This window comes from Myotis brandtii, unplaced genomic scaffold (assembly GCF_000412655.1).
Source record: "Myotis brandtii unplaced genomic scaffold, ASM41265v1 scaffold810, whole genome shotgun sequence".
NCBI lineage: Eukaryota > Metazoa > Chordata > Mammalia > Chiroptera > Vespertilionidae > Myotis > Myotis brandtii.
In genome coordinates, this window is record NW_005371274.1 from 1,150,656 (window position 1) to 1,161,512 (window position 10,857).

Below are 10,857 nucleotides of genomic sequence, written 5' to 3' on the forward strand. Positions count from 1 at the left end.
GGTTTGTCTGGGGAGCTGAATTCTGAGCTGAGACTGGAAGGATGACCAGGAATTTTTAAAAAATATATATTTTTATTGATTTCAGAGAAGCAGGGAGAGGGAGAGAGAGATAGAAACATCAATGAAGAGAGAGAATCATTGATCGGCTATCTCCTGCACACCCCACACTGGGGACTGAACCTGCAACCCGGGCATGTGCCCTCTCCGAGAATCGAACCATGACATCCTGATTCATAGATTGACGCTCTACCACTGATGAACGGGCCAAGATGAACAGGAATTTATTAGGCAAAGAGGGTAGATGGAGTGAGAAGAAGAAACAGCGTGTGTAAAGGCCCCAAAGCTGTAGAGAGCATGCACTTTTGAGGAACTGAAAGTAGTCACCTGTGACTAAAATACTGAGAATAAAGACTAGCACAAAATTAGGCTGGAGAGATAAATGGGCCAGATGCTGTAGAGACCTGTAGTCAGTTTATATTAAGGGTTTGGGTCTTTATCCTAAAAGTCGTTGAAGATCCTAAATCTTAAGTAATGGCCTAGCCATATTGGAGTTTAAAAACCCAAATGCCATTCTATCCTGGGGTCTCCTTGCCTCCAGCATCTGTCCTCTCCGGTGAACCCTAAATGGGAAACCAGAGAAGTCTTCTTCAGTCACTGCTGTATCATGTCACCCTCTCTTCCACATACACACAAACTTTAGCTAGTTCTAAAAATGTAAAATATGCATGTGGTCAACTCATCTGTAGCTAAGAACTAGGAAATCAGAAGACTAGGTAAGAATAACTAAGAATGCAAGGGATTCATAGACTGCATAGGAGATATGAGGCTTGAGTTGATGTGGGGAGCCTAGTTGGAATACCAGATAGAGTGCAAGGTGAGAGATGATGATAGTCTGGATTCAGGGGGTGGGGGGTGGACAGTGGAGATGGAAGCAAGTTGTGGAGTTTGAATAAGATCTAGAAGGTAAAATCAGCAAATCCTGGTGATAGATTAGACACAGAGGTTGATGGGTGAGAGAGTGCAAGCAGTCCTACTAGATTATGGCTTACAGAATTGGATGGCTGGTTGGTGGAGGTGGGGTCAGATGGGGTTGTGATGGTAGCATTTACCAAAAAAAAGGAAACTTAGAGAAGGCCTAAGTTGGGTGGGGGTCATTACAGTGAGTTTCCACTGAACACGTTGAGTGTGAGGAAACTTGAGACATCCATATGGTATGTCACATAGGCAAGTGTGAGTAGAGGTCTGACACTCAGAGGAAAGGTCTGGGCTGCAGGCATCAGCCTTTGGATGGTGAATGAAGTTATAGCTCATGAGATTATATAAGGGGAGAGGACAGAGGCGAAAGAGAAGGGGCATTAGGACCAAGTTGATATAAAGTTGAATAACCTAGTTCCCAATCTCAGGAAGCTCATGACTTGGTAGAGGTGATGAGCTACACACATATGTAATTATAGTATAGACAGAAAAGGACTTGTATCCTATCAGTGCCATAATTGAGGCCTTCAGGGAAAGGAATACTAACCAGTTGAAGGGATCAGAAACTGTTTCATGGAGAAACATTCAAGAGCATCTTTGTTAGGGAGCTAGAATAAAGTGAGGTAGATGAGGAGAGGAATGGACTTTCAGGTGAAGAGAAGAATGACTTCACAAAAGGTTTGAATGAATCAAAATGATACCAATTTTTTTGTCAGATCAACAAAAAATATAGTATATATATTTTTTGGTGTGCCACAGAATTTTAGTAATTAGTTTATATGTGCTGTGAGATTTAAAAAAAGTTGAAAATCACTACTCTAAGCCAATCCTTTACCACTGAATTCTGGAGGGATGGGTCCAATTACCCAGTGGACATATTTGGAGATTCACAGGTCTTGTTAAATTTATAGTGTCTCAAATTAAATTTGTCTTTTCCTCAAAGCTACTCCTTCTCCTGAGTTTCCTGTCTCAGAGATGGGCTCCATCATCCATCTGGCTCCTCTAACCCACCCTGGAAATTACCCTGAGGCTTTCTCTAGCTTACCATCTCCTACCCCCTTTCAGTCACCAAGGCCTGTCAATTCTACTTCTTCCATAACTATTGCATAGCTTGTTTCTCTCCTCCCCTTCCCCCTCTACCATTTCCTTGGCTTAGTTTACATCTCTTTTAACTTGAATTACTATGATTAATAATGACAATAACCTTTCTGCTGTTGAAATGGGCAAGTTTATGAAACCTGGGAAGGTGGTCCTGGACCCGGCTGGACACTACTCCAGACACAAAATGGTCATCATGAAGAACATCGATGATGGCACCTCAGATCCCCACTACAACTATGCTCTGGTGGCTGGAATTGACAGCCGCCATAGGCAAGAAGGAAATTGCCAAGAGGTCAAAGGTCAAGTCTTTTGTGAAAGTCTACAACTACAGTCACCTCATGCCCACAAGGTGCTCTGTGGATATCTCCTTGGACAAAACTATAATCAACAAAGACATCTTCAAAGACCCTGCTCTGAAAGGTAAGGCCTGATGTGAGGCCACAAGAACAAATGGTTTCTCCAGAAGCTATGTTTTTAGATCTTTTTTTTGTTTTTGTTTCAGTCATTAAAAATCCAAAATAAGTAAATAATAATGACAATAACAAGCATTTATTGTGCTTACTGTGTGCCAGGCCCTTCTATAAGATCCTTTCTAGTCTTATTGCTCTAATCCATCCTGATTCCAGAACAACCTTTATAAACACAAATGTAGCAGGTATAAGTACTTAGTCCCTAAAATTCACATGATCAAGAATAATATATTTTTTCCTCTATAATTCCACGTAATGATTATTTTAACCTTTCATTTCATTTAATGGCAGAAAACATAATCTCAGATAATTCTGAGTAAATAATTCCTACACTGTGCTTTTTCCTTTATAATTTCTTAATATAATTCTTTGTACTACTATTGTTGCTGCTGCTGCTACTTCTACGGCTGCTGCTATTGAGACCATCACCACCATTTTTCTTGGCAGCATAGTATTTCAATATATGAATGTATCACATATTTTAGCCAGTTTCCTATTTATGAAACTTTAGATCATTTGCAGTCTTTTGCTATCACAAAATATTTTTGATACATCTTTGCATAACTGTTCCGGTATAACTGTTGGGTAAATCCCTGAAATGGAAATCCCAGATCAAAGGGTATGTACATTTTAAATTTTGATAGCTATTGCTAAGTTGCCCTCCGAAAAGCCTATACTCCCACAAGTATGAAAATGCCTGTTTCCCCTCATCAGCACCAAGAGTGGGTATTATAAAACTTTTAAGAATTTGCTGTATTTTATCTTAAATGTATTTTTACCCCCCCCCCCACTGAGTTTAACATGATCATCTTTTCATTTAAATAAATATTCATTATTCCAGATGTACCTTTGGTTTATTTCTAGTTACAAACCTATAATACCACACTATGATCAGACAGGATATTTTTTAAAATAAAATTAAGGTATTTCTGACAGAATTCTTAGGTGGATTCTCAGCCCTAGAATAAACAAGAAGCCAAGTGTCAAAGCCAAAACAATATAATGTGAACCATAAATGCAAGATACATATGTAATTTTAGATTTTCTAACAGCCACATCAAAAAAATGAAAAGAGCCCTAACTGGTTTGGCTTAGTGGATAGAGCGTCAGCCTGTGAACTGAAGGGTCCCAGGTTCGATTCCAGTCAAGGGCAAATACCTTGGTTGAGGGCACATCCCCAGTAGGAGGTGTGCAGGAGGCAGCTGACCCATGTTTCTCTCTCATTGATATTTCTGACTCTCTATCCCTCTGTCTTCCTCTATGTAAAAAATCAATAAAATATATTTTAAAAAAGTGAAAAAATACAGATAAGTTTAATTCAGTAATATATTTTAACCCAATAGAGTTGAAATAGTATTATTTCAATATATAATCAATATAAAATTATTAATGAGACATTTTACATTCTCTTTTTGTTCTAAGTCTTCTAAACCCAGTGTGTATGTTACACTCACAGCACATCTCAGTTTGACTAGCTAGCCACATTTCAAGTGCTCAATTGCCACATGTGGTTAATAGCTACTATATTGAACAGCACAGATTAGTAGGTGTAAAGAAACTTCCCAGTGCATAGAAGCTACAACTAACACCCCAATAGCTTAAAATTGCACTTGACAGCCTGCCTAGTTTTTGGAGGCCCTCCGGTCCAGTTTAAGAACCCATTGTGGCCCTCGAGTCAAAAAGTTTGCCCACCCCTGGACTAGCCACATTTCAAGTGCTCAATTGCCACATGTGGTTAATAGCTACTGTATTGAACAGCACAGATTAGTAGGTGTAAAGAAACTTCCCAGTGCATAGAAGCTACAACTAACACCCCAATAGCTTAAAATTGCACTTGACAGCCTGCCTAGTTTTTGGAGGCCAAGTTCAATGCCTCTTAGAAAGAAGGTACTCAAAGTTTATTTTTCCAATTGAATTATTTTTATTTTTTCTTTCTTTCTTTTTTAATATGTCAGTAGTGGAACGATCCACCCTTTTTACTTGCAAAGTGTGAACAGAAAGCTACTATATTTCTCTAGGACATTTACAAAGAGTTTTCTTCACTTAAGAAGAAACTGAAATTTTTATTTTTTCAATTGAATGTTTGTACTTGCTTTATGTAGATATGGTCAAAATACCTCATTGTAGCAATGAATTATTTTGTTAGTCATGAGACAAAAAACAATTCATACATTTTACTTTGTTTCTCAGAAATGAGAGATGTTTTCAGAATGTGTTTTCATAAGATTTGCCAAAATTTTTCATCGCACAATAGCTTCCCCCCCCCTTCTTCCTTTTGGACAATTGTTGAGTGGATGAAGCTTTTAAGATAGGTAAGAACAGATGTGTTGACTCAGTTTGGGAAGGTAAAAACAATTCTACTTGAAGAGAAGCCCTCAGAGAAATGACAGTCTCCCAGGGGTGTGTGAGATCCAGTTTTAGGAAATCATGAGCCTTCAGTGGACTTTGTGATTGGATCAGGAGTCAGCAAAGCTTGGGCAAACTCTGACAGTCCTCCACGCATCACAATGCAGTATTAGGAACAAACTCCCTAACTTGGCATTTAAAAAGAGGATTTACATTTTAATTATTTGCTCAAAATTTGCCCCCACAATTGGCCCTTTAGGTAATTGTTAATCCCATTTACTTCTCTTTAATTTTAATACTCCAAAATCTACCGAATTATGGAAGGAAAGAGAAGTGTTCTGTGAAGTTATGTAAGTGCTTTATAATATGATGTGAGAAATTCCTTCCATTATAATGATATTAGTGTTCAACTCAAACCTGGAGGCACTAACACATTAGAAACGGACTTGGAGAATGCTAACTGGAACAGACCATATGCCACCTAATTCCACCCAATTCATTCCCCTTACAAATTAAAAAAAAAAAATAGACTCAGAGAGGCAGAGACACTTGCTTAAACCATAGCTATTCAGAGGTCTAGATTTCAGGCTTTCTGATGCCTGGACCAATAGTATGAATTACAGCATTATAATGTACTGAACACTTGCTAAGTGCTAGGCTCTGGGCAAGTACTTTTCAAAAATGCCAACAGTTCACAAAACCCTTACAATATAAAGTATTTCAAATTTAAGACCAAAAAAAATCACTCTTCTCTGACAATTTTTTTCTTGAAGCTTTTATTTGTTTTCTTAAATAGAAGTTGCTGACGCACAAGCCATTCTCCATCTCTAGAGTCAGGTCTGCAAAGGATGCCTAGGTATACGCCACTGGCTGTGTTTGGATAGTTAAATAAGCAATAACTTATTCACAACTGAAGTCCTTCATATTTCTATGAAGGCTGCAGAGAGGTTTGAAAAGCATAGCTTTTTTCCTCTTTTCCTTCCTTGGTTCATGAATGATTTCTTCCCTGCCTTCTTTCCTTCCTTCCTCCCATCCTTCCTACTCTAGAAAGTCAGGTGTTAAAGCCATTGTCTACTGAGGTTCCATACTCTTTTTGATTTGTCTTGGACATGTAGAATGTTGGAAATGCAAGGGCCTTAGGCATCATCTGAAGAGACGTGGAGGTGAGAGAGGCTGAGGATTTTATCTGCGGTCAGCTAAATGAAACCACACCCAGGTCAGAAGGCTACCACATAGCAGGAGTGCAATCAACCCCAAGTGCAAAGCCATCCGAAAAGCAAAGGCACTGGCTGGCTGGCTCTGGAGGTGCCAACCTTTTTTTAATAACTTAATTCAACCTCAAACCAGCAAGTTCTCCAGCTTCATTTGAAGGAGGTCAGGATCCATTACCAGGAGCCTCAGGATGAAAAGCAAATTTATAATCATACTCTGCACTTCAAAATCCCCTGGAGTTGAGGGTCAGATAGCCAGTGGGGCTTATACAGAATAGGTTGTCGGAGACACAAGGGGTCAGGACCTGGAAATTCATACAAGAGGAGGAAACAAATTTTATTAACCTGTGCCTTAAAACTCTTTGAAGCCACTTGATTGTGGAATAAGACCAAGACTAATAAGACTTAAAGAGGGAAAACTTGAAACTGGTTTTGTACTTTGGAAGCCAAGGTTTCCAGACCCACCATCCTCAGTGACAGGCTGGTGAGGTTCTGAACACCTGGACATCGATTTTTCCATTTGAGTGACTGGGCAAAGGAACCGCCAAAGTCCATTTCTGGGCCTTACTTTCTTCTCTTGTAAAACAAGAGAATCGGTCCATATCTATATGTAAGAACCGTGTGGTTATAATCATATTAAAATAATAAAATGACATGTGATTCAATTGCTTGTTAATTTTTCATCACCCTGATTTTTTCCCCATCCCAGTTTGTGGCTTGGCTGACCTGACTGAACTTAGGGGAATACCTTATGCTCCAAATTACTTGTAAGAATTTCATCTCACATTAAATTTTTTTTTATCTTCATTGTTGAAAGTTATACAGATATACCCTTTTTTTCCGCATTGACTTCTTCTAGTCTGCTCCCTTCCCCAACCCCCTTCACCACACTATTATCTATGTCCATGGGTGATGCATATATTATCTCACAATTTTCCCCAAAGAATGTTAGGGCTGCTGCATTCTCTTTGAGATCCTTGACCAGCAAACCATCTGGAAGCAGAGCACTATTAGAGGTCAGCAGTGTTCATGGAATGTTCCCCAATGTGCTCAGAATAAATCCAAACTCAAGGCCTCGCCTGATCTGGCTCCTCTGTACTTCCAGGCTTGTATCACACTCTCTTCCTCCTCCTCCTCCGTCTTCTTCTTCTTCTTCTTCTTCTTCTTCTTCTTCTTCTTCTTCTTCTTCTTCTTCTTCTTCTTCTTCTTCTTCTTCTTCTTCTTCTTCTTCTTCTTCTTCTTCTTCTTCTTCTTCTTCTTCTTCTTCTTCTTCTTCTTCTTCTTCTTCTTCTTCTTCTTCTTCTTCTTCTTCTTCTTCTTCTTCTTCTTCTTCTTCTTCTTCTTCTTCTTCTTCTTCTTCTTCTTCTTCTTCTTCTTCTTCTTCTTCTTCTAAAAAATATATTTTTATTGATTTCAGAGAGGGAGAGAAACGATGACGAGAGAGAATCATTGATCGGCTGTCTCCTGTACGCCCCACACTGGGGATTGAGCCCATTATCTGGGCATATGGCCTGACAGGGAATCAAACCATGACCTCCTGGTTCATAGGTTGATGCTCAACCACTGAGCCACGCTGGCTGGGCCCTCTCTCTTCTGATTTAATTTATTCTGGCCACACAGGCCTTGCATTAGTTCCTTGAAGGCACTGAGCTCTTCCCCAACTCGGGACCTTGATCTGGGCTGTTTTCTCTGATGGAGCTCCCCTGTCCTCACTCTTGGTCTGCTTGGATGATCCTGGCCTAAATATCACATCATCAGGGAAGTCTTCCCTGACCACCCCATCTAAACTGAATTCAGCCCACCCAATGCTTTTCTCCTCACAGCACCCAATATAATTTGTGATTTACATATATTTACATGCTTACTTCAATGTTTATCCTCCTGAATTAGACTGGAAAGAGAAAGTAGGGGCTTTCTTTTTCTTTGTTCACTATTGTATTTCCTAGCACATAGTAGGCACTCAATACATATGTGCTAAATTAGTGAATGAATGAATGCATTCACAGGAAATTCCCAGTATAGTCAGCTCTTATTGGTTGTTTAATTATGACACTATTTATGAGAACACTTAGTAAAATTGTCACTCTGACCCTGTTTTGATTGTGGAAATCCCTATTGGTCCTTCCGTAAATTGGCAACTATTCTGATGGTGTGTTTATTTAGACTTAATGGACCTCTTTAATGACTCAGTGGGAACACCATTGAGCCAGTTAATGCAACCTCAGTTCTCTCAATCTGAGTTCTTGGTAAACTGCAGGGAAGTTCTCCTGGCCAAGAAGATACCTGAGAGTTTGAGTTTGAGCTAAAATATCCTAAAGAGAGAAAAATCACGTGAATCTCAAGTGACTGATTTTGTCCATGAATAAAAATCAGGATTAAGTTCTGTGTAGAATTACTGTCCTACACAGCCAGCTGACTGCTGACTGCAGTCAGAGTTGCTTAGCTGTTGCTGGGACCACATGAAAAAGGGGTTATTTATTAAGAACGGAATAGTTCCTTTTAATTCTGTAGCAGTCATGTCTCTCTCTTTTTTTCTTCTTCCAGGCCACGGAAAGTGTTATCTCAGGCAGCTTGGTGCAGGAAGTTGGGTTTATCACTTCCTCACAGTCGCAGTTTGTCTAGGACTTAACTACATGCTATCAGATTACATCAAAATGTAGGCCTTTGTGTGTTTAACTCATCAAAGGAGTGGACCCTCAGGACTTCATATCACTTCACTGCATATGCAGCCATGTAGCAAAACAAAGCCTATCTAAACAGGACAGAACTATTTCTGTTGTGCGGCAGCTCCGCTAGCTCGAGCTTGCAGAAATGGTCCGGTTTCAGGTGTCTGCAGTGTTTCACTTCTTGTTTTTATATTTATCTCTTTTTAGAATTGCAGTCATTTGCCTGGTTGTGTGCAAGGAAGGAAGACCCCCAATATTACCTACAAGCGAGGAGACAAGACTGCTCCAATCCACAGCGTCAGCTGGAGGCAGCACTTACCTTCCCCGCATCCTCTTGATTTTCACTTGAGAATTCCAGTTGCTGCTGTCACAGCCTGGCCCTTGGAGCTGGCCATGCCGGGGGTTTGACTCTGGGCTCCTTCCTCTGTTCCCTGGTTGCGTGTCCTGGGGCAGGTGACTTCACCTCTCCGAGCTTCACTTTCCCCATCGGATAATGGAGGAAATAAGGACACCTGCCCCCTAGCCTTACGACAGGGACTAAGTGGTAGGAATGAAATAATATGTGAAAGTGCTTATGGAACACACTGCGCTCTCCGCAGGAGGGATAGCAGCGCTGCCAGCCACACTCTGCAGAGCGGCATGACCAGCTGGCAGGGTCCCAGCCTGGCTGAAGTTTCTCAGGCTGCACTTCCACCTCTGGGGCCTCGTGGCTATTTTCTTCTCCCTGGAGTTCCCTCTTCTCGGTGGTGGGCTGGCAGCCAGATGGTGCCTGTATTGGCAGCCACAGGAAGCCAATGCAACTGTGAAGTAATACTTCTGCCCCAGGGCTGGCTCCGCCCTGTTGACCAAGGTTTTTTTTTTTCTTCTTTCAATCAGCTCAGCCAACTCCTTCTAATGCCTTGCCTAAAAAGGACTTATCACCCAGCTCGACTGCCCAGGGAAATGGCTGACTGCCCCAGAGGCTTCGGAACAGCAACAGCTTTCGGAGGATAGAAGTGGCGAAGGAGCTTCCTCCCTGCTCAATGTTCAGGAGTTTGGGGATACCATCTTGCAGCAACTTTCCCATATGATGCTCATTTACCAAAATCAGATGTCAGAGGAAGAGGGATGGGGCTTGATTCTATAAAATCCCTTTGAGCCAACAGAATCTAATGAGGCACTCTTTTTAAAAATTATTTGCATTAAGGCAGTATGCAAATTTTCACAGGACTATGACCGGAAAGAAATTAAGTTACACCTAAAAAACTGTATGCTTTAAGAAGGTACAGGTTGTTTCTTTTTCTTTTCTTTTTTTTTTTTTTTAAAACTGAAACAATTTTAAATAGGAAATGGAAACAAGCCTAGTGCTTTATTGCTTCTTTATACTGGGGTTATTCACGGATGGTTCCCTATCTTCATTGCTTCCTCCTTTCTAGCCTCTGCGGTGCTGATGCCCTGTGAGCCACTTTGCCTCAGCTGTTCAGAGAATCACTTCAGAGGCACCAGCCACCCTCCATTCAGTGCCACCTGGCTTTGAGTTGGTGTCGGAGTTTCCTATCCAGAGAAGTCTGCCTGGCCCCTGGGGTTGAGTTCTTTGGCTATCTCTTTAGCTTTGTCCCTGGTTGCTGTGTCTCAGAACTCCCCTTCATGGCCACAGAGCCGGTCTCACCTCACCTTCAAGCCCTACACAGGAGACATGTCCCCAAGCAAGATCAGCATCTTGGGCTCCATGTTACCTGGGAAGAGTTAAGACATTTGGCTACAGTCCTCTGAGGAGAGTTGTGAATACTAAGGGAAGACCAGCTCTTTCCGTAGATTGATAAGATTAAAAATCAATTCCTTTTTTCTAATTGTGCACACACATACTCCTAAACACAGAGAAATGTACAAAATTTAAAATTGAAGGCCCTCATATCAACCTCCCTGAGGTTATTCTTCGCTATAGAGTGTTCTAGAGTTATTTCAGTGCACATAAAAGTATTTTACATAAAAAACAAAAGAGAATATAATGTATATTCTTTTTTTTTAATACATTTTTATTGATTTCATAGAGGAAGGGAGAGGGAGAGATAGAAACTTCCATGATGAGAATCATTGATTGGCTGCTGC

The 10,857-nt window shown here is 40.7% G+C and overlaps 1 pseudogene; it reads left to right on the forward strand.

The window, feature by feature from the left end:
• The first annotated feature begins 2,158 nt into the window (after window positions 1–2,158).
• LOC102245104 overlaps window positions 2,159–10,857 on the forward strand; it is a 27,182-nt pseudogene continuing 18,483 nt past the window's right edge.